General features: G+C 37.1%; 1 long non-coding RNA gene across 1 annotated transcript in view; it reads left to right on the forward strand.

Annotated features, from left to right (window-relative positions):
- LOC309856298 overlaps positions 1–25,406 on the forward strand; it is a 323,654-nt gene that overhangs the window by 14,790 nt on the left and 283,458 nt on the right. The window contains exon 2 of the long non-coding RNA XR_014307146.1: positions 19,619–19,705. This is a non-coding gene — a long non-coding RNA (uncharacterized lncRNA). The remainder of the gene's footprint in view (positions 1–19,618; positions 19,706–25,406) is intronic.

Here is a 25,406-nt window from a genome sequence, read left to right on the forward strand (position 1 = left end):
AGTCTCGGTGCCTAGAATAAATTGGTTTGGCTGAGTGAATTTGCGTTTGGACAGAAATAGTCCTTCCTTTCTGTTGCAGCCTGCTTCCTCTTTGCATATCTACTGCCTTATATCTCTCTTCCATACCTGGTCCATGGCAAGCCTGCCCTTCAACCCTTTACCTGAATGACTCCATCTCTATTCATCACAAAGCACCACTGTTAGTACCTGGGGCTAGAATGCCAACTGAAGAATGTCCTGGGTGTATGAGAATGCCATCATCAATTCCAGCACCTGGGCCACTGGGAGAGGCCCAAGACAGAGGGGAAGTTATGGAAATCTGCCTCCTGCCAACGAAATGGTCTGGAACATTCAGTTTTTGTCCAGTAGGCCAGTCTCAGAGATGAAGTGTCTGCTCTTGAGCAGTACCAGTAAGCTCACAGGACACTCTTCCTCCTCACTCAGGCTAGGTGGCCAATTAAAGGGCAGCCAACTGGAAGGCAGCCAGCTGGAAGCTATAGCTTTCCAGTCTAGGTGGGCCCTAAAATAATACTGGAATAAACCAGCAATATAGTGCCTGTTTTTTCAGATTTCCATACACGATTTCACATAACTAATGACATAAAAGTTGGTTCTGCTCCTTCCAAAGTAGGCAACATCCTTGAGTGAAAATTAAAAACAAAACAAAACAACAAACAAACAGCACCACCTCAGACTCACTTTACAGTCATAGCTGAAATTTTGATGCCCAATCAAGTATGGCATAGTGCTGATAATGGCAATAAAAGATTTGTTAACTAAACTTTAAACCTTTAATATGACTCTAAAGAAATTGGTTGGTTCAAAAAATTGCAAAAGAAAAATGGAGAGCAAGAATGAAACAGAAATCATGCTGCTAAAATAGCTTTGGGCTGTGGGTGTAAATTAATAAATGACTCCATTTTTAGTAACAGAATATCAGTTTTACCGCACTAAATTAATGTTAAACAAATATTTGAAAAGTATGCCCAAAGCATCCCTAAGCCTCAAAACTTCCCTGCCAATGTCTGCAAAAAGCATCTAAAAATGTACTGCATTCCTTAACTCAGGGAATGAAGGCCCCCTCGTACTTTCTCACTGTGGCACCATGCCTTGCTCTGTGTTTATCTGTGTTTTCAGACACCTTTGTGCTCCCGTCTTGGCTCTCTCTTCTCACTTTTTCTCTAGACCAGTAGACTGATTCCCATAGAAGCTGTCAGTAGGAATCACCCCACACTCCCATTTTTAGAAATTCTGTTCATGTTCACCTGCATCAGCAATGAATCTCAGTCCCAAACTCAGGTGTGTATAAAATGTAGCTTTCTTAATTTTCTTTAAGTTGTTACAGAAAAATAGAGTGCAGATTCAGAATTTTTAATGAAGTCTTTTCTGTTTATAAGAAGTATGTTACAAGAAGGGAGTAGAGAAGTACTCACTAGCAAGAGGCTGAGACCCACCACACCCTTGATCTCAGGGTGTCTTTTATATAAGAGTACAATCTAAGATCCCTTCCCAAGAATTGTCTTGTCTTGCAGTAGCAGGGGATGAAGACCTTTATGATCCTCGAATGGAGGTAGTGAGACCTAGTGACATTCAGTGGGGTGTAAGTAGTCCCAAGTTATAAACTCCCAAAAGCCTACTTAAAAGAAGTGCTGATAACATCATTTGAAAGGGGAATGTCATTGTGTTAGTCTAGTGTAATATTAGAGATATAGCATTTTGCTAGTACTTTTTCTCTTCTAATTACTGGCCTGGGATAGTGCCTTTTAATGGAGGAGATAATTTCTTTCTCATATTTTGTCTTTCTATATTGTAAGTCTACACAGTTTTACCTATGCATTAACTTGTGTATGAATATGCTTTGCCAAGGATTATACCTCTTTACCATCACCATAAGAGACACTCTAGGGGGATGGACAAGGTGCCCTTTTTGGTGGATGATGGCAAACTACAGTGGTAAGCAAGGAGAATATGGTTGGTATTAATTAGCTCTGTTGTTTCCCAGTTCATACAATTAGTCCTGAGGTTATCTGTCCTTGCATTTCTTTGAGACTTCATTGCGGTCTTCCTCTCTATGAGTCATGGATGCCAAGATCTTAAGTTGTGTTTGTTTTGTGGAGGACTTAGATTTGTCCTGTTTTCATGGGCTTGTGGTTTGAGTCCTTGGCACTCTGGTTCATAGGTGGAGTAGACTTGCAATTAGATGTATGTTTCTATAGGGTGATTTTGAGCCCACACAGCTATGTGGATGTGCTCTAGACTGAATATGTCTTCCCTAAAATTCTTATGTTGAAACCTAACCCCCAGGAGATATATGCATATACACACATGTACATATACATATAAAAACACATATATAGATATACATGTATATAAACACACAGATTTGAGATTGGGTTTTGGAAGGTGATTAGGTCATGAGGTTGGTGACCCCACAAGGGATTATTATCTTTATAAAAGAGATCTCCAAAAGCTCCCTTGCCTCTTTCTACCATGTAAGGACACAATGAGAAAATAGCCATTTATAACCTGGGAAGCAGGCACTTAACAGACACTGAATCTGCTGGCACCTTGGTCTTAGACTTTCCAGCCTTCAGAATTAAAAGAAATAAATGTTTGTTGTTTAAGTCACTTAGCCTGTGGTATTCTGTTATAGCAGTCTGAACTGACTAAGACAGGGTGAATCTAGTGAACTTCATAGGACCTGGCACCTCTGTTCTAAATTTGAGGTGGTTTCCTCTCTGGAATTTCTATTTTTTTTTTAAGATTTTATTTATTTATTTGACAGACAGATCACATGTAGGCAGAGAGGCAGGCAGAGAGAGAGAGAGAGAGAGAGAGAGGGGAGGAGGTAGGCTCCCTGTTGAGCAGAGAGCCCTATGCAGGGCTTGATCCCAGGATCCCGGGATCATGACCTGAGCCTAAGGCAGAGGCTTTAACCCACTGAGCCACCCAGGTGCCGCCTCTCTGGAATTTCTTGCATAGACCTAGTCCTCATTAGCATATATTGGTGGGGAATCTAGTGTTAGTCTGGCAACCTGTATACATTCTGAAAGGAAATGTAGACATTTGTCTTTGACTATAAAGACAAAGGAAGGACAATTGCATGTAGGCTAAGTTGTGACTTGCAGCTCAAAAATTCATCATAATTTGAAGGGCCTTGGGCCACTTAAGGCCTGCTTTCATGCCAAAATGTACTAAGTCTTTGCCTAATGTCACAGATTTTGTTTTGCTTTTAGTTTGCCAGAGTTTTGAGGGTTATAAAGAATATGTGTTTGAAATTTGATTCTTTTTTTAGAGGTAAGGAGAGAGGGAGAGAGAGAATCTTAAGCAGACTATACGTCCTATGTGGACCCTGACGTGGGACTTGATCTCACAACCCTGAGATCATGCTATCAGCGGAAATCAAGTTTCAGACATTCAACCAACTGAGCCACCCAAGTGCCCCTGAAATTTGATATTTTTATAGCTTTAAGGAATATTGGAAATTTTATCCCATAAAACAAAAATTGATTTCATGTTAAGAGAAACTCTACAGGAAAAAAATACACCCTGGAACATTTTTTTTTTAAAAACAATGGTAATAGCATTATCCTTACTGCAGAGGAAAGCCTTTGGCCATCCAGAAAAAAAGGTGCATGGCAACTAAGAAATGGGAGTATCCCAATTCCTGGAAACAATAAAATAAATTCGTGGGTAAGTGAAAGTCCTTCAAATTAGTGTCCTCTATCACATTTGTAGCAGCTTCCTTGCATTATAATTAGCACAAAGAGAAGAGCATGTGTACACTGAAAAGATGCTATGTTGGAAAATCTCAGAATAATTTCAGGATTTTAAATTTATTTCATTATATAATCCTGTGTTCACCCATGTATGATTTAAAGGATATGCTGGGTATATCCCATAAAGGACAGGTAGGGAGCACTTAGAAGCCATAGAATCCTGGTCAGGGTTTAGTAATAGAGTCTAGAGGAGGTAGGTTGGTGGCCAAGCAGGCTTCCTCTTAGTGAGGCCCCATCATGTTGAGGGGACAGGTAGGACCTGGGGAAAGAAGAAAGAGGCTTCTGCTATGAGCTGACAGTTTATGTGTCTGTGTGGGGAAATAGTTTTAACAGCTATATCAGTCTGAGCATGACCCTTTTAGTATTTTAACTGTCTTATCTATTAAGCAAATCTGTCTAGAGACTAAAAATTTCTTAAAAATTAAATAAATTCATGACAAGCTTTAAGGGTCTTACCTGTTTCAATACTGGGGAAAAAAACAAGATTTCATTTTGAAATCCTAACCCACGATTAATTATACATTTTTCAAACTAGATTTACAAGGCTGTCACAGACAGGGCAGATTCTTTCATGTATCACAAATACATAAAATATAAAATATGCACAGCTTTCTTCTTAACATAAAAATATAAGTAATAATGGGCTATCTCTTTTAAATATCTCTATATCTAATTCTAAATCATCCCACATAAAGAAGAATTACCATACCAACTAAATAAGGATATTTACTACCAGAGATTTAGGTCTGAAGGCTGACTGGATTCTCATTCATGACCTTCATAGGGTATCTTGAGCCCTGTTTATGGTGGTTCTGTGAGTGATCCATAACCTTAAAACGTGAGGGATCAGCTATTTAGCCTACTTTCCTAGATTAATGTTTTATACATTGCTGCATAAAGTCTACAGATTTCCTATATTAACGTTTTATACATTGCTTCATAAGGTCTACAGCTTCCATTCTAATAGATAAAACCTTTTATTAATGTATTTCTTCTCACTCTAAAGAACTTGGAAATTGATGGGATCCTGAGATATGTTAATACTTTTCACATTCATTCATATTCCTAAAGCCATATAAATCTTAAGAGCACTTCAATTTATAGCCAGTTAAGTTCTAGGTATTTCACTTAGCTTTGTTTGATTTGAGACCACAGACTATGGGCCATTCTGATATTCCCCAGGAGTCAGAAAATGCCCTCCAAATGATATATTTACTATTTTAATTTCTATATTCTCTACTGATACAATAAATTAATCAATAATGCCTCATGACTGAGAAATAGTACTCCATAGAAATACATTCTATCCTATTCACTTTCTTTTAAAATCACCTGTTATATTTTCTCTTTGTGTATCATTATAGAAATATGGCTTCTCAGATAGTTAATCAACTACAGTCATTATATTTCTCTTTTTAAAAAATCATTTTATTGAGGTATGATTGACATACAAAATTGTTACAACTTTGGCCAGTGGGAATTTCTTTTTAATTTGCTCCTTGAGGTGCCTGGGTGTTGCAGTTGGTTTCAGCTCAGGTCATGATCTCAGAGTCTTGAGATTGAACCTGGTGTTAGGCTCCATGCTGAGCATGGATCCTGCTTGAGACTCTCTTCCTCTCCCTCTGCCCACCCTCTCTCTCTCTCTCTCTCTAAAATTTAAAAAAATTGTTCTTATGTCTTCCTCACATTATCCACTAATCATCAAAAGCTTTGTTGCTTTCTGGCACAAGATTTTCCAGGCTTATTTTGTACCTTCCTGCCCCAGACATGGAATCACTCATTTCTCCAAGGAGCTGTGGTTCCCTTTAGTGGAAAAATAGTATTAGAGACCGGAATCTGAGCACTAGGGGGCAATCTGGGGGTTTCAATGCTCTTGGGTCATTTCCATGAACAGAGCCAGAAAAAATTTGTGTTTTTTCTAGTTTCATATTGGTGTTTCCGATTCTTTTCTAAAGGTAAAGAATTCCTTCCTAGATTTTTGATTCCTAATATGATAAATGTAATTGTTTGATCTGATACAAGAAGAATTCCAAAACAATACATATTAAACAATAAAGCTATGGAACAAAGTTCAAGATTTTCATTATGGTTCTTTTAGATCTTAGCTACCTCCTACTAAGAATGTACAATCATATTTCTTCTAAAATCACTCTTAGGTCCTCATTCTGTGTGGTTAAATAAAAATTTGTCTGACAGTTTCATTCAATTATTTGCTTTCAGTTTGAAGGCCTTGACTTTTAGCAGTTGATAATTCTTAGACTTTAGAAAGTGAAGGTTTGTACTAGTCCTCTTCATGGTGGAAATAGGAACTAAGGAGTGGGGGAGGGAGACATATATATGTCTACCTAAAGATGATAGAAAATTACAAATGCTCAGTTTACAAGGTTTTGTTCTATATACATGATATATATATATATGATCTCTGGTTGAATGAAGCAATTCTGACTTCTCTTATATAATTTCTAGTAATATTAGAACTTAACATTTTCAAATATATTTTAACTCTATTGAATTCTGTTCTTATCGTAAAACTGCTTAATTTTTTGCTCTCTTTTCCGAGCTACATACTCTTCTCTTTTGCAACATATCCTTAATAATTACATGTATCATGCAATGTATTGTTAACCAAAGTCTGTAGTTTATAAAATTATTTTTCCAATTAGTATTATTTTAATGCAGTAACATTCGTTATCTTTAACTTTCTATTGAGGATCAAGATGATCTAGAATATTAGAATTTCATATGATTGGGGAACCTGTGTGGCTCAGTTGTTAAGCAGCTGCCTTCAGCTCAGGTCATGATCCCAGGGTCCTGGGATCAAGTCCTGAATCTGCTCCCTGCCCAGCGGGGAACTTGCTTCTCCCTCTCCCAGTCTCCCTGCCTGTGTTCCCTCTCTTTCTGTCTCTCTCTGTCAAATAAATATATAAATAAAATATTTTTTTAAAAAAGAATTTCATTGCTGGGGGGAGGGGGTTTGGGAGAAGAGGGTGGGATTATGGACATTGGGGAGGGTATGTGCTTTGGTGAGTGCTGTGAAGTGTGTAAACCTGGTGATTCACAGACCTGTACCCCTGGGGATAAAAATATATGTTTATAAAAAATAAAAAATTAAAAAAAAAAAGAATTTCATATAATTAACAAAAACACTACTCTAAGGTTCTGAAGGTTTTGCCCTAAACCCTCTTTTGATTCATGGCTCACAATTCAAATTTTACTTTGTATATATTACCAATATCCTTATTTAATTGTACATAGTTGTACTGAAGAATTTTAGTTTCTTAGAGGCTCTTGAATATGTACCTTAATGTTATACAAATTCAAACTTCTAAAAGCCAATTTAAAATATTAGAAAATACAGCCATAGTATATAAAAATGAAATATAGTAATTACTGGAAAACACATCTTTAAAATATACACAGAAGGCATTCAGTACTAAATTCCTACATAAATTATACGTGTTTACAAAAACAAGATTCAAAAATGAGTATTTTATTTAAAAAAAGTGATTAAGGATGAACTGACTCATTAAGATGAGACTTTGTCTACATTAGTAGTTTTATTTAAATCTCATCTTAATGAGTCAGTTCATCCTGTAGCTCTTTTCAGCACTTCCAGTCAGGAAATTGGGGTACTTATCTTTTCTTGTCCCTTGGACAGAGGAGCATGCGTAGGAGTCCATCTAGTCTAGAGATGAATATACCCCAATTTTTTGAGGTTCTAATGGGAAATATTCACAACAAAAGTATACTGGCATGCTAGATTCCTACCTGAAAATGGCAAAGCCTTTCTGAGCTGAAAAGGACTTGATATAGAAGATTCTCAGGAAGCAAAGGGAAGATGAGTAGAAAAGATAAGGTTTTGCTAAGAATGCACTCACCCTGCATCCTCTTCTCCATCTTCACATTTCACTGGGGGGTCTGTATTGCCTTTTCTTCTGTGGGGTCTTGCTATCTCCTTGGGATAAACCCTGAAAGTTAGGGTCTCTGGACTCTTCTGTCTTGAAGAACAACAGATCTCATTCTCTGTCATCTTGCTGTTGCCCTGCAGGCAAGGTCAGAAAGTGGGGGTAGAGAGACCCCTCTCTCAGATTCTTAGTTCCCCCAGCTGTTGGATAATATCTTTCTTCATAGGTGGGGCTTTGACATTTTATCTTTACCAGAAAATCCTCTTCTCCTAAGGGCTTCAGGTTTGGGAACTTAAAGGCCAGCTAGTTGTTTTCTACTCTGCCACATGCCTCTTCTGAGATAGTAAGCACAGAGCAACTTCTTGCATTCTGAATGAAGGGAAGGGAAAGAGGAAAGTGCCAGGGAGAATCCACCCCCACCTTCTAAGTTAATAATTAAAAAAAAAAATACAGTGTTAGTCATACTGTAGGAAAGGATCACATCTTTGGAGGACAGTGCAAACCTAATTTGTATATGGGCCCTGAAGATCCTGTAAGAACAATGTTAGAAAGAGTTCATTAGATACAAAAATGGAGGAAGCAAACTAGGAAGATTACTTGCTTCTAGATTTAGTAGTTTTATTTAACATCTCATTACTCTAAAAGACCATTTATCTCCTCCATTTTAATATTTTCTCTTTGAAAATGTTGTTGGAAAAAGAGAAAGAGGATTCCCCAGCTCCTGGAGAGTTTTTAAAAGAAAAACAAGTTTTCAAATCTCACCCCACTCATCTAGTAACCTTGAGGAACAAGGTGGGTGAGCTGTTTTCAACTAGTGGGGACTCCCGCTGCCTAAACCCTCCCAAAGTCCACTGTCAGATCATGGGCCTAGAAAGAAGACAGAAAATTACCACTCTAGGAGATGACAAATGGTAGACAGGGAGAAAATTTTCTTCCTGCTACAAACCTTTTCTTTCGGCTTTGTGATCAGGGCTGGGGAGGCTGGCAGACTGTGTCCCCATGGTAGAGTGAAGTAGGCATTTGTAATCAAATCCTGTGGTAGAGGAAGATATATTATGGCCCCATTAAAGAATGTGCAGTGCACAGTAACACAGCAGAGAAATGAGCCATGGCTCGCTTGGTGAGAATGTGGTCATCTACTTGGCAATGGAAGTAATCAGTGCATGGTACATTGCATGTCTCTAAAAAAATCCTTGATGCTTAAGTATAGCAACATCCTGCAGTCATTCAGATAAATGACTTTCTTAATAGCTATTTACTATTACATTGTAATAGTATACATTTCAATATACATTGCACCAGAACAACAATGATAAGCTGAAAGTTAATGAATTAAAACAAGAAAAATATCCACTCTCAATGCAGTGAGGTAGTAACTGCAACATCTCAAAAATATTTGGGTAAGAAAATGTTTCAAGGGCATTTAGGCAAGTAAACTTGCTAACTGACTAGATTCTCTTCTTGTGATTTTCTCAGAAAAACTCCAGCAGACTGATCCTATCAATAACTCTTTATTTTCTACTTTATTTCAAAAGATAGAGCTAGACTGTCTCAGACTAGCTACATAAAACAAAAACAAAAACAAAACTGGTTAAGAGAGCTTGCTGGAAGTCTTGTAGTGACCTCTACGAACCTTTTACCTATTCTAAAAAAAGTAAAACCAATGCTAACTGCCTGACATATGGAACAAAATTGGAGAAAGTTCTTCCAGAAGCTCCTAGGTTACCATGTGTAGAGTGGCATTCACACAGGCTTACTAGTCCAAAAGCCTGTTAAAGTCGCAAGCATTCACTGAGTGTTTAGTAATTATGGAGTACACTTATGCTAATGAGAACAGATTTACAAATTAGCAATGCATTTTAACGATTTAATTATAATCCTGAAATGATATACAAGGGATGAAATTGTACACTGCAATGCTGTTACTGATCAGAGCAGCTTTGTATTATTACTATTTTTAAAGGTGTGCACACATATGTGGGAGGAGAGGGAAGAAATTTATAGGAGTTCTAGGAATACTCATGTAATAGATCCCTAGCTTATAATAAAATAACTAGAGCAGAAAAACTGCAGCACTGTAAACTCAACAGAAGGGATTTCTAAGAAGTGTTCAGTTTCTGAAAGGATAAACTGAGTAAGGGGCCATCTACCTCCAAATGCCATCCCCTAATAAAAGTCAGTCAATGAAGGATTTTGTTGAAATTAGTATTTAACCAGTGTTAAGGCATAGTAAACCACTAAGAGTCAAAGACAATGTAATAGTAAATAGCTATTAAGAAAGTCATTTATCTGAATTGCTTATTTAGCATTTACTGTCATTTAGTTGGAGCGAAATAGCCAGGGGATACAGAAAGCTTGACAGAGATTTAGCAGAGGAAAGAGGAGAAAGAGCTGCAGGATGAGGTTGTGTTTAGGCCTTCTCTAGCTTTAGGTGTCACAAAGCAAGATGGCATCAGGGCCAAGAGACAGAATCAAAGATAAAGTTTATCCACTTCTCAATTTGGCTGTGGTTAGTCCTATTATTCACTTTACCAGGAAACCTGAAACTAGAGAGATAATCCCTTTATATTTTTATAACAATTTCTAAGTTTATAATGAGCTCTGTTTCTTATCACTCTGATCTCCACAGAACCCTGTGAAGTTATCAGGGTCAGGTTTTATTATATCTATTTGGCAAATAGTCACCTCCATTTTCATTTTCTCTTTTGTGGTGGCTCATTCTTCAGCAGAGAAGAGGCTCAAGGAATTGGATAGGTACTTAAACTGCCAACTGGAAACAAAGAGAACATTTACTATACTATCTGGATTACATGAAAAAACTGCTTTATTGAGGTATACTTGACATACATAATAAGACTGTGCAATTTAAAGTGTACTATTTGATAAATTGTGGTATATTTATATAACTGTGAAACCATTACCACAATCAAGATGATGAGCATATTCAATACTTCCAAAAGTTTACTTATGTCCCTTTGTAATTCCTCCTGCCCTGTCCTCCCTGTTCTGATTGTTTTTTCTTTCTTTTCCTTGTTTTGGGTTTTATGTGCTCCTCTTCTGGCTTCTTAAGGTAAAAGCTGAGGTCATTTATTTGAGATCTTTCTTCTAAAATAGGCATTTAGTGTTATATATTTCCCTTTAAGTACTACTTTGGTGGTAACCCCAACCATGGTTAGGTTGTATTTTCATTTGCTTAAAAATACTTTCTGATTTCCCTTTTGAATTCTTCTTTGACCCATGGGTTATATAGGAGTGTAGTATTTACTTTCCAGATATTAGGGAGTTTTCCAGATACTTTCTGTTGCTTATTTATAATTTAATTCCATTGTGAACAAAGAATATAATTTTTATGACTTGAATCTTTTGAATTCATCAAGACTTGTTTTATGGTCCATAATATGGTTGTCTTGGTAATGTTCTATGTGTACCTAAAAATAGTTTGTATTCTGCCATTGAGTGGAGTGCTTTAAAAGAATCAATTAGGTAAAATTGTTTGGCAGTGTTCTTAAAATATTTTATATCATGATTTTCTGCCTAGTTAATTCATTTTATCAGTTGTTGAGAGAGAAATGTTGAAATCTCCAACTATAATTGTGAATTTATCTGTTTTTCCTTGCAGTTTTTTCTTTGTTTCATCTGTAACTTTGGGGTAAATACCTAGTAGTGCAATTGCTGGGTCATAGGGTAGTTATATTTTTAAGTTTTTGAGGAACTTCCACACTGTTATTAGGGGCATAAATGTTTAGGGTTGCTATTTCATCTTGATGAATTGACCCTTTTATCATTATGAAATAGTTTCTTTATTCCTGATAATATTCCAAAATCTAATTTTCCTGATAGTAATCTTGATAGTCAACTTTCTTTTGATTAATGTTGATGTGATATATGCTTTCTATCCTTTTACTTTTAACCTACCTATATTTATCTAAACATAGGCATATATTTATGTGTTTCTGATAGGCATCATGTAGTGTTGGGTCTTGCTTTTCTATTCTATCTGATGATCTTGGCCTTTAGATTTAGGTATTTAGACCATTTACATATAATGTGACCAATGATATGATTAGGTTCAATTTTATCATCTTGCTATTTGTTTTCTATTTGTCCATCTGTTCTCTGTTCCCCTTTCCTCTTTTTCTACCTTATATTGGATTAGACATTTAAATATTTATATTATAATATTTATATTTATAAATATTAAATATTTATAAATATTATAAATATTAAATTAAATATTTTTATAATTCTGTTTTTCTTTCCCTTGGTGCTACCCAACTTACTAGCTTTAACTCTTTTTTTTCCTCTTGGTGGTTACTTTTTTTTTTAAATATTTTATTTATTCATTTGACAGACAGAGATCACAAGTAGGCTGAGAGGCAAGCAGAGAGAGGGGAGGAAGCAGGCTCCCTGCTGAGCAGAGAGCCTGATGCGGGGCTTGATCCCAGGACCCCAGGATCATGACTTGAGCTGAAGGCACAGGCTTTAAGCGACTGAGCCACCCAGGCACCTCAGGTTACTTTTGAATTTATAGCAAATATCTTTAATCACAGTGTACCTTCAAGTTATGTTATATCACTTCATATAGGGTATGAGAACTTTTCAATATTTTAATTTCTATTTCTCCCATTCTTACATTTGTACTTTTATTGGCATACATTTTACTTTTTTCTTTTTATTTATTATATTGTGTTTGTCACCATATAGTACATAATTTGTTTTTGATGTAGTGTTCCATGATTCATTGTTTGCATATAACACCCAGAGCTCCATGCAGTATGTGCCCTCCTTAATACCAATCACTGGGTTAACCCATTCCCCTCACCTCTCTCCCTCAATCCTCAGTTTGTTTCCTGGAGTCCATAGTCTTTCATGGTTCATCTCCCCTACTGATTCTCACCCCCCTTCATTTTTCCCTTCCTTGTCCTAAGTCCTCCATGCTCTTCTTTATGTCCCACATATAAGTGAAACCATATGATAATTGTCTTTCTCTGCTTGATTTATTTCACTTAGGATAATCTCCAGTTTCATCAACATTGATGTAAATGGTGGGTATTCATCCTTTCTGATGGCTAAGTAATATTCCATTGTGTATATGGACCACATCTTCTTTAGCCATTCTCTGTTGAAGGGCATCTCGGCTCCTTCCACAGTTTGGCTATTGTGGATTTTGCTACTGTAAATATTTGTGTGCAGGTGATCTTTCTTTTCACTACATCTGTAACTTTGGGGTAAATACCTAGTAGTGCAATTGCTGGGTCATAGGGTAGTTATATTTTTAAGTTTTTGAGGAACTTCCACACTGTTTTCCAAAGTGGCTGTACCAACTTGCATTCCCACCAACAGTGAAAGAGGGTTCTCTTTTCTCTACTACCTCTCCAATATTTGTTGTTTCCTGTCTTGATAATCTTTGTCATTGTAACTGGTGTAAGGAGATATCACAATGTGGTGTTAATTTGAATTCCTGATGGCTAATGATGTTGAACATTTTTTCATGTGTGTGTTAGCCATTTGTATGTCATCTTTGTGGAAGTGTCTGTTCATGTCTTCTGCCCATTTTTTGACTTGATTATTTGTTTTTTTTTGGGGGGGGGTTGAGTTTTTGAGTTTGAGAAGATCTTTATAGATCTTGGATACCAGTCGTTTATCTTAATGTCATTTGCAAATATCTTCTCTCATTCTGTGGGTTTCCTCTTTGTTGTGTTGACTGTTTCCTTTGCTGTGCAGAAACACTTTATTTTGAAGAAAACCCAAAAGTTCATTTCTGCTTTTGTTTCCCTTGTCATTGGAGATGTGTCCTGAAAGAAATTGCTGTGGCCTATGTCAGAGAGGTTACCACCTATGTTCTCCTCTAGGATTTTGATGGATTTCTGTCTGATACTGAGGTCTTTCATCCATTTTGAGTTGATCTTTGTGTATGGTGTAAGAGAGTGGTCAAGTTTCATTCTTCTGTATATAGCTATAGATGCTTTTCATTTTTTTATCATATTTTATTATAACTTCATTTGTAATAGAAAAGGTATATACTGTATTACCACCCCAAGGGAAACGTTTGTGTGGTTATTACCTATTTTTTCATTCATTCATTCACTCATTTATTTTGTATGTATGTATGCACTTATTTATTTTTATTAACATATGATGTATTATTTGCCCCAGGGGTACAGGTCTGTGTATCGTCAGGCTTACATATTTCACATCAGTCACCATAGCACATACCCTCCCCAATGTACATAACCCAGGCATGCTATCCCAGAAACCCTCAGTTTATTTTGTGAGATTAATTTTCTCTTATGCGCTGTCTCTCTCCCAATCCCATCTTGTTTCATTTTTTCCTTCTCTACTTCCCACAACCCTCCCCTCTGCCTCTCAAATTCCTCAACCACAGAGGTCATATGATAATCATCTTTCTCTGATTGACTTATTTTGCTAACCATAATACCCTCTAGTTTTATTCATGTAGATGCAAATGGCAAGATTTCATTTCTTTTGATGGCTGCATAGTATTCCACTGTGTATATATATCACTTCTTCTTTATCCATGCATCTGTTGATGGACATCTAGGTTCTTTCCACAGTTTGGCTATTGCGGACATTGCTGCTATAAGCATTCAGGTGCACGTGCCACTTGAGATCACTATATTTCTGTCTTTAGGGTAAATACCCAGTAGTGTGATTGCTGGGTCATAAGGTAGCTATATTTTTAACTTTTTAAGGAACCTCCATGATGTTTTCCAGAGTGGTTGTACCAGCTTGCATTCCCACCAACAGTGTAGGAGGGTTCCCCTTTCTCCGCATCCTCGCCAGCATCTGTCATTTCCTGACTTGTTAATTTTAGCCATTCTGACTGGTGTGAGGTGGTATCTCATTGTTGTTTTGATTTGTATTTCCGTGATGCCAAGTGATGTGGAGTAGTTTTTCACGTGTCTATTGACCATTGGATGTCTTGTTTGCAGAAATGTCTGTTTATGTCTTCTGCCCATTTCTTGAGTGCATTATGTGTTCCTTGGGTGTTGAGTTTAAGTTCTTTATAGATTTTGGATACTATCCCTTTATCTGATATGTCATTTGTAAATATCTTCTCCCATTCCGTCAGTTGTCTTTTGGTTTTTTAATTGTTTCCTTTGCTGTGCAAAAGCTTTTGATCTTGATGAAGTCCCAGTAGTTAATTTTTGCCCTTGTTTCCCTTGCTTTTGGTGATATTTCTAGGAAGAATTTACTGAGGTTGAGTTCGAAGAGGTTGCTGCCCATGTTCTCCTCAAGGATTTTGATGGATTCCTTTCTCACACTGAGGTTTTTCATCCCTTTTGAATCTGTTTTCGTGTGTGGTATAAGGAAATGGTCCAATTCCATTCTTCTGCATGTGCTTGTCCAATTTTTCAAACACCATTTGTTGAAGAGACTTTTTTCCACTGTACATTCTTTCCTACTTTGTGAAAGATTAGTCGACTATAGAGTTAGGGGTCCATTTCTGGGCTCTCTATTCTGTTCCATTGATCTATGTGTCTGTTTTTGTGCCAGTACCATACTGTCTTGATGATGACAGCTTTGTAATAGAGCTTGAAGTCTGGAATTGTGATGCCGCCAACTTTGGCTTTCTTTTTCAATATTCCTTTGGCTATTCGAGGTCTTTTCTGGTTCCATATATATTTTAGGATTATTTGTTCCATTTCTTTGATAAAAAATGCTGGTATTTTGATAGGGATTGCATTAAATGTGTAGATTGCTTTAGGTAGTATAGACATTTCACAATATTTGTTCTTCCAATCCAAGAGCATGGGAAGTTTTTCCATTTCTTTGTGTCTTCCTCAATTTCTTTCATGAGTACTTTATAGTTTTCTGAGTATAGATTCTTTGCCTCTTTGGTTAAGTTTATTCCTAGGTATCTTATAATTTCAAGTGCAATTGTAAATGGGATCAACTCTTAATTTATCCTTCTTCTGTCTTGTTGTTTGTTTATAGAAATGTCACTGATTTCTGTGCATTGATTTTATATCCTGACATTTTACTGAATTCTGGTATGAGTTTTGGCAGTTTTAGAGTAGAACTTTTTGGCTTTTCCACATAAAGTATCATGTTACTTCATAGAGTCACAGTTTGACTTCTTCATTGCCAATTTGGATGCCTTTTATTTCTTTTTGTTGTGTGATTGCCAAGGGTGGGTCTTCTAGTGCTATGTTGAATAGCAGTGGTGATAGTGGCTATCTCTGCTGTGTTCCTGACCTTAGGGGAAAAGCTGTCAGATTTTCCACATTGAGAATGATACTCTCTATGGGTGTTTCATAGATGGCTTTGATGATATTGAGGTATGTGCCCTCTGTCCCTTCACTTTGAAGAGTTTTGATCAAGAAAGAATGGTGTATTTGTCAAATGCTTTTTCAGCTTCTACTGAGAGTATCCTATGGTTCTTGTTCTCTCTTTCATTAATGTATTGTATCATTGATTGATTTGCAGATGTTGAACCCAACTTGCAGCCCAGGAAAAAAATCCCACTTAGTCGTGGTGAATAATGCTTTTAAAGTACTGTTGGATCCTGTTGGCTAGTATTTTGGTGAGAAGTTTTGTGTCCATGTTCATCAAGGATAATGGTCTGTAATTCTCCTTTTTGATGGGATCTTTGTCTGGTTTTGGTATCAGGGTAATGCTAGCCTCATAAAATGGGTTTGGAAATTTTCCTTCCATTTCTATTTTTTGGAACAATTTCAGAAGAACAGGAATTAGTTCTTCTTTAAATGTTTGGTAGAATTCCCCTGGGAAACCATCGGGCTCTTGGCTCTTGTTTGTTTGGAGATTTTTGATGACTGCATCAGTCTTCTTACTGGTTATGGGTCTTTTCAGCTTTACTATTTCTTTCTGGTTCCGTTTTGGTAGTTTATATGGCCCTAGGAATGCATCCATTTTATCCAGATTGTCAAATTTGTTGGCGTATAGCTGCTCGTATTATGTTCTTAAAATTGTATTTCTTTGGTATCAGTTGTGATCTTTCCTCTTTCATTCAGGATTTTATTAATTTGGGTCTTTTCTCTTTTCTTTTTGATAAGTCTGGCCAGGGATTTATCAGTCTTATTATTTCTGTCAAAGAACAAGCTTCTAGTTTTTTGTGGATTTGTTCTAGTGTTCTTTTGGTTCCTATTTCTTTGATCTCCACTCTTATTATTTCTTTTCTCTTGTTGGGTTTAGGCTTTCATTGCTGTTCTTTCTCCAGCTCCTTTAGGTGTATGGTTAGGTTGTGTACTTGAGACCTTTCTTCTTTCTTGACTAAGGCTTAGATCACTATATACTTTTCTCTCAGGACCACCTTTGCTGTGTCCCAAAGATTTTGAACAGTTGTTGTTTTCATTTTCATTCAGTTCCATGAATTTTTTCAATTCTTTAATTTCCTGGTTGACCCACTAATTCATGAGTAGGATGCTCTTTAGCCTCCATGTATTTGAGTTCTTTCAAACATTCCTCTTTTGATTGAGTTCTAGTTTCAGAGCACTGTGGTCTGAAAAGATGCAGGGCATGATCCCAATCTTTTGGTATGAGTTGAGACCTGATTTATGACCCAGAATGTGATCTATTCTGGAGAATGTTCCATGTGCCTTCGAGAAGAATGTGTATTCTGTTGCTTTGGGAGGGAATGTTCTGAATATATCTGTGATGTCCATCTGGTCCAGTGTGTTATTTAAGGCCTGTATTTCCTTGTTGATCTTTTGCTTGGATGATCTTTCCATTTCAGTGAGGGGGGTGTTAAAGTCCTCTACTGTTATTGTATTATTGTCGATGTGTTTCTTTGTTTTTGTTACTTGGTTTCCATAATTGGATGCTCCTATGTTAGGGGCATAGATATTTAAAATTGTTAGATCTTCTTATTGGACCAACCCTTTGAGTATGAGATAGTGTCCTTCCTTTTCTCCTATTATAGTCTTTGGCTTAAAATGTAATTTATTTGATATACGGATTGCCACCTCAGCTCTCTTTTGATGTCCATTAGCATGGTAAATTGTTTTCCACCCCCTTACTTTCAATCTGGAAGTGTATTTGGGTCTAAAATGAGTTTCTTGTAGACAGCATATTATTGGTCTTGTGTGTGTGTGTGTGTGTGTGTGTGTAATGAATTCTGATACCCTGTGTCTTTTGATTGGGTCATTTAGTCTATTTCCATGCAGGGTAATTATTGAATGATATGAATTTAGTGCCAGTATATTGCCTGTAAGGTGACTGTTACTGTATATTGTCTCTGTTCCTTTCTAGTCCATCACTTTTAGGCTTTCTCTTTGCTTAGAGGAGCCCTTTCAATATTTCCTGTAGGGTTGGTTTAGTGTTTGCAAATTCTTTAATTTTTGTTTGTCCTGGAAGCTTTTGATCTCCCCTTCAATTTTCAGTGGCAGCCTAGCTGGATATAGTATTCTTGGCTGTATAGTTTTCTCATTTGGTGCTCTGAATATATCATGCCAGTCCTTTCTGGCTTGCCTGGTCTCTGTGGATAAGTCTGCTGCCAATCTAATATTTCTACCATTGTATGCTACAAACCTCTTTCCCAAGCTGCTTTCAGGATTTTCTCTTTGTCACTAAGACTTATAAGTTTTACCATTAGATGATGGGGTAGACCTATCTTTATTGATTTTGAGGAATGTTCTTTCTGCGTGTTGGATTTTGATGCTTGTTATCTTTTCCATATTAGGGTAATTCTCTACTATAATTTTCTCCTATATTCCTTCTGCCCCTCTCTCTCTCTTTCTTCTTCTTCTGGGATCATAGTTATTCTAATATTGTTTCATCTTATGATATCACTTATCTTTTGAATTCTTCCCTTCTGGTCCAATATTTGTTTGTCTCTCTTTTGGTCAGCTTCTTTATTCTCCATCATTTGGTCTTCTATATCACTAATTCATTTCTGTCTCATTTATTCTAGGATTAAGTGCCTCCACTTTTGATTGAAACTCATTAATAGTTTTTTTTTTAATTTCAACTGGGTTAGATTTTAGTTCTTTTATTTCTCCAGAAAGGGATTTTATTTCTTCAGAAAGGGATTCTTTAATTCCTCATTCTTCCAGCACAGGTAGTACCTTGATAATCATCATTCTGAACTCTAGTTGTGACTTGATACTAATGTCTGTATTAATTAGGTCCCTAGCTGTCAGTATTGCCTCTTGTTCTTTTTTTGTGATGAGTTTTCCACATTGTCATTTTATCCAGATAAGAATAGATGGATGAGAGAACAAAATAATAAAAGGGTGGTAAAGACCCCAGAAAAATATACACTAACCAAATCAGAAGAGACAGAAACTGGAAGAAGAAAGGGGGAAACATTTTATAAAACATTATATATATATATATATATCTGGTGAATATATAGATAGATAGATAGATAGATATGGCTGGTGAATAGAACAGAGCCACCCACTTGATTTTGGGTGTATTCTGGTCTCTTAGAAGAAACTACCTCACAAAATTTTAAAGAAAGGAAAACATATATTTACAAAAATTAGGGTCAAGACAGTGAAGGAATGGAATATGACTGTAAAGATGAAAATTAAAAAGGATTCTAAAAAGGAATTGATAAGATAAGTTGGTTGGAGAAAGAAAAAAAAAGAGGAGAGAATATGATCAGGTTGGAGACTAGAACAAAGCCATGTGCTAGATTTAGGGTATATCTTGATCTGTTAGAAGAAATCCTATCCCAAAATTGTAAAGAAAGAAAAACCTATATGTATACAAAAAAATAAGGTTAAATACAATGAAGTTTATAATGTCTATAACATTGAAAATTTAAAAAGATTTAAATTAAATGAAAAATGTATTGATAAGATAAAATAGTTTAAAAATATTACAAAGGGAAAGAGGAAAAGTTTAAAAAACAGAATAAGAATAAAATAAAATTAAAAAAAATTAACTTTGAAAGACTAAAGGATCATGGGAAAGAAGCCATTAATTCTATGTTGCTTTCCCCAGCTCCAGAGTTCCACAGCTCTTATTGATTGGTGAGCTTTGTCTTGGCTGGATGTTCTTGCTGATCTTCTGCAGGAGGGTCCTATTGCAGTGAGTATCAAATGTTTTTGCCTGAGGCGGAATTTCACTGCTCTTGCCAGGGGCCAGGCTAAGTAATCTGCTGGGGTTCATTTTCAATAGCTTTTGTTCTTTGAATGCTTTCTGTGGAGCTTTAGAGGATGGGAATGAAAATGGTGGCCTCCCAATTTTCAGCCCAGTAGGAGCTGATAGCTTGGGGCCCCATGCCTCAGAGAAAAGCAATCAATCCCTCCTGTCTCTTGATTTCCAGCTGCACTCTGTGCTCACCTGGGCTGTGACTGAGTGTTTCTATCTCTGGTGCACATACCTGTTTCGAATCCCTAAACCCAGCAGATTCCTGCTGCGTGCTCCTACACTGCTTCTCCTGGAGGAGGAGGGAGGAAGGAGGGGTTCTCTCTGGATCTGCCACCTGTGGGGTTCCTGCTCGAAGAGCAGTGGTCCAACTCTGTCTTGGATCATAGTTTAAGGTCACCCAGAGCTGAAAGCACACTCCTCAGCTTTGTGTCTGTAGTCAGCTTCCCTACTCCAATACCTGGCAGCTCTGCCACACTCAGACACCCCTGGTCTTTCTGTGACCCTCTGGGTCCTGAGACCACACTGTCCCCATGAGGTTTCCACCCCCGCTTATCCTCTGGAACGATGTACCTTAGTGGAGAAGAGTTCTAAAAGTTCTGATTTTGTGTTCCTCTGCTCTCTCACTTGTCAGGAGCCAGCCCCTTCCCCCATGGTCTATCTTCCCATCACTTCGGATTCACTTCTCTGCATGTCCTACCTTTCAGAAAGTGGTTGATTTTCTTTTCTTAGAATTGCTTCTCTTCTTCTCTTCTATTTCCTGTTGAGTTTGTAGGTGTTCAGAGTGATTTGATAACTATCTACCTGAACCCCTGGGGCCTAATGATATTTCAGTCTCCTACTCCTCCACCATCTTGCTTCCTTCCCCATGTTTTACTTTTGTATATGTTATAAACCACACACTACCTTGTTATTTTGTTTAGTCTATTAGGTTTTGAAGAGATTTTAAAAATAAGAAAAACCCATATATTTACCCATATAAATGCCATTTCCAGTATACTTTATTTCTTTGTTTAGATCCAAATTTCCATCTGGCATAATTTTTAATTTTCCTGACCCTTGCTGGTGGTAAGAAGGATATGCCTGTCTCAGAATTAGGCTTCTGAGGAGGAGGAGTAAATAATTCTTGTTGCACATATAAAATCATGGTTTGGTTTCAGGGATAATGACCTTCAGGTATGTGGTCATAGACTTTTCTTTGGAGGAGAGGGAAAATTTTGAACTCTTGTTTAGTGGAGTCCAGACATTATTACCTTAATGGAACAAAGAAACAAGCACTGGATGTTTATAAGAGAAGAAATAAGAAGTGGGTACATTGTGGCATCTTGGAACTTTACCTCCTGTTAGAACACTTGGTCTGCAATGGTTCTTTCTGATATGGCCCATTAGGGAACTCTTCATCAGATCCAAACATGGAAAGATATTTCTGAGCAGTGTAGTGGAAGAATTTGTAAAAATTCACCCAGGTGACTAGTATGGATAACATTTTGGGTGTATCATATGTTGTGGAATAGGACAAAAGAAATAGGAAATAAGGTCTCTGCTAACCTCCTACAGGTTTTTGTACTAATCCAGATTGAATATGATGACATTTTGTTATGACACTGACAATGGAGAACAAAGAAATTCATATAAGGAAGATAAAATTAAAATGTGAAGTCCTTGAATACCTAGTGGACCACAGCTACAATTGCAAGTTTTAGATTGCCTACCTCCAGACTTTCATGTAATAGAGAAATGAACTTCAGATTTGGGCTCTATCTTATAGCCAAACATAGTTTTAATTGATACATTTAGGTTGATGTATGTTAAGATTCAGAACAGTCAACATACCCCTCTATCTTGAGTAGCTCAAAAAGCATTGGCTTATAAAAAGAGAAGTTTCTTAAGAGTGTTTCCATGTAAATACTAATCCCCACCTCATGAAAAGAGAGATACTTTTTTTCCCATTAAAGTATAAATTTCTCTTTAGTTAATGATTCTCCAGAATGAATTTACAGAAGGTGTTAAATGATTTATTGAAATAATACATAAACTTTCAGAGGAAACAGGCTTTGGAGGAGGACTTGTTGTTGCTTAGACATTCCCCATAGCCCTATTATTTGATGTAATGAGATGAAGAGCAATTAGGAACAGAGTGGTTCCCATGATACTTAGTGCATTGGTTTTCTACTACAGCAAGTGGTTGGCAGAATAATGGCCTCCCAAAGATGCCCACATCTTAATCTTCAGAACCTATGAATATGTTACCTTACATGGCAAAAGGGACTTTGAAGCTGTGATTAAATTAATGATCTCAAGATAAGGAAATAATTCTGGGTTATCTGGGTATGCTCAGTGATATCTTAAGGTTCCTGATAAAATGAAGTTGGGAAGGTCAGAGAGAGGGAAGGATGGTAAAAATAAAATAAAATAAAATAAAGAAAAAAATAGGGGTCAGAGAGACAACAAAATGTTGAAGACAGAAGAACGGGTCATGAGCCAAGGAATATATGTGGCCTCTAGAAATTGGAAAAGGGAATGAAACTGGTTCTCCCCTAAAGCCTCCAGAAGGAAACATCCCTGCCAACACCTTGATTCTAGGACTTTTGACCTCCAGAACTGTGAGATAATAAACATGTGTTGTTTGAAGGTACTAAGTTTGTGGTGAGGTCCTATAGCAGCAATAGAAAATTAATACACCATGTCACAAATTACCACAGAGTTAGTGAGTTAAAACAGTACAAATTTGTTATCTCAGTTTCTGTAGGTCTGAAGTTTGGGCATGGCTTAAGTAGGTCTTCTGTACAGTTTCTTACAAAGCTGTAATCAAGGTGTCAGCCAACTGTATTGCAACTGAAATCCTGATTGGGAAAAAATCCATTTCTCCTAGATCATTCAGTTTGTTGGTAGACATTATCTTGCAGCTATTTAACTCAAGTTTGTTTTCTTAATGGCTCTGGACCACAGGCCACTTTCAGCAACTGGAGGCCATTTGTAGTTCCTTTCCAGGTAGCCTTTTCTATTAGCCTTTTTATAACATGGGTGTGTGTGTGTGCATGCACTTGTGATCACAGGAGTGACATCCCATCCCTATTCCTATATAATTATATCTACAGCCAAAACTATATATATATATATATATATATATTTTACACACACACACACACACAATGCATGTATGTGTATAAATATAATGCAATCTAATCATAGAAGTGACAGCCCATCACTTTTGCCATTTTCTCTTATTGAGAAGCAAATTATGAGTCTTGCTTACACTCAGTGGGAGATGATTACACAGGGTGTGAACATGGGGGCCATTCTAAGCTCTATTTACTATACTTGGCATTAGAAGAATCAATGAAACAAGATGGGATTGGGAAGGAGACAAACCATAAGTGACTCTTAATCTTACAAAACAAACTGAGGGTTGCTGGGGGGAGGGGGGTTGGGAGAGGGGGGGTGGGGTTATGGACATTGGGGAGGGCATATGCTTTGGTGAGTGCTGTGAAGTGTGTAAACCTGGCGATTCACAGACCTGTACCCCTGGGGATAAAAATACATGTTTATAAAAAAATAAAAAATTAAAAAAAATCACAATGATTAATCAGTCCTATTGGCTGCTATCTAGTAAGATTTGGAATTAGGCAGAGAGCTTTGAGCTTGGCAGAGATGGGAAAGCTAAAGTCCATGAGAACATATATATGTTCCTCAAAAACACTTGTGCTAGAATGTTACTGCAACTTTACTTGTGACAGCTAAAAATAGGGAAACTACCCAATTCCCCTCAGTGGTGGAAAGGATAAATTAATATTACTTTGGGTAAATATACAATTAACAGAAATGAGAATAAACATTCTAAAACTATATCTGACCCATCTGAATAAAACTACATCTGACCCATATAAAACCTCTAAAACCTCAAAATAGTGAGCAAATAAACTAGACACAAGTACATGCTCTAGGATTCAATTTATATTTATGTAAACCACAAAACACAAGAAGTTAATCTATGCTGGGAGAAGTCAGCATAGTTGTTATCCTTGGATGACAGTGATTAGAAGGGAACTGGAGCTTTTGGGATGCTAGTGTTTTAGTTTTTAGTCTGGGTATCAGTTACATGGATGCATTTAGCTTGTGAAAATTCATTCTGCTGGACACTTAAAATTTGTGTATTATCTTAAATATATATTATGCCTCAATTAAACACTTTTCTTAAATCCAAACAGAAAAGAAAAAAAAAGCCAAGGTTTTGGCTGGTGGGATCCAATAAGAGGTGTGAGAATGGCCTAAAGGAAGCAGGAACTATAGTAGAGTGGACTGGCCACTCCTATCAGGAAAAGGGCATGGTATTGCAGTCAGGGAACTGAATGGAGTAGGCACTGGGCACACTGTCAGGAGGTATATGATTCTCCTCAAACCCTGCATTCAATCCCCAGTGGTCTTGAGGGTGCTGCTATTTACAGCTTCTCCTCTGTTACCAATGATACTTTTTATTTTTAATTTAATTTTTCTTAATTTTTTTAAAGTAGGCTCCATGCCGGGCCTAAATGCCTTGAACTCATGACCCTGAGATCAAGACTTGAGCTGAGATCAAGAGTCAGATACTTAACTGACTCAGCCACCCAGGCACCCCAAGGATACTTTTTAAAGCAAACTGTGAATGGGTAAAAAGGAACAACCATTTCCTACCCCCCCACACACACCCTGCGGCCCCTGATAAACTAGTAGTATGACTTCGAGGAGCCTTCTGTACCTATGAGATACCTATATTGGCTGGGTTCTTGAGTGGCCTGTCTTTTTGTGTGCTCACTGTAATCTGTCAACTGATGCAGCAGGGCCTAAAATGGGAACAAAAACTCACAAAGACTTTCTGAGGCAATTAGGTACCCCAAAGGAGTATTCTGGTTTGTGACTTCAAGTCACAGTCTTCATCTTGTCCTTTGTGGACCTTTTATTTACTTTTAGGACTCTACTTCCTACTGGAGTCCAGAGGAAGCAGCAAGAGGGTGGCAGAAAGCCAGAGTCCTTCATGAATGAGCTCTTTATCTTTCTTCTACAGAAGCTCTGTGAGGAAATAGCATCTTGGTCTGTCCCTTAAGCAGTCTCATTGTCAAAGGCTCAATAGAATTCTCCTTCTGAACAAAGGGAGATACATTTCTTTATCTCTCTAATTAATGCTTAGACTTAAAAATTCTGTTTTGTCTGCAGCCTAGAGGATGAACTACCTGGAAAAAGTATTTTTCTTTGGAAGAAAAAAAACGTTGATTCCATCTCTGCTGTATTGATTTTTACATCAGTCAGGGAGCTTGATAAATAGAGATTCAGAAAAAAACATTCCAGGGGGTATATTCTGCCCCAGACTAGACATTCAGGCTCCAATTCCCATTATCTAGCAGTCCAGTGGGTTGAAATGGAGCAAATGCAGATCACTGTAAGCTACACTAAATATGTGTTACACCAACCACTGTTTAATATGTACAATGCTTTCTGCCTTCACAGTTATGTATTTTCTAGTCACGTGCCAAAAGAACAATCATCAAAATATAGTGTGCTGGTGGGGAGCAGAACCACATATAGAATGCATTAAAACTTTCTGTCTCCTAGATCAATTCTAAATTGACCCTGCTGGCTTAGGGAACTCAGTACATGGATCTGCTAA

Source organism: Mustela nivalis, assembly GCF_964662115.1.
Source record: "Mustela nivalis genome assembly, chromosome: X".
NCBI lineage: Eukaryota > Metazoa > Chordata > Mammalia > Carnivora > Mustelidae > Mustela > Mustela nivalis.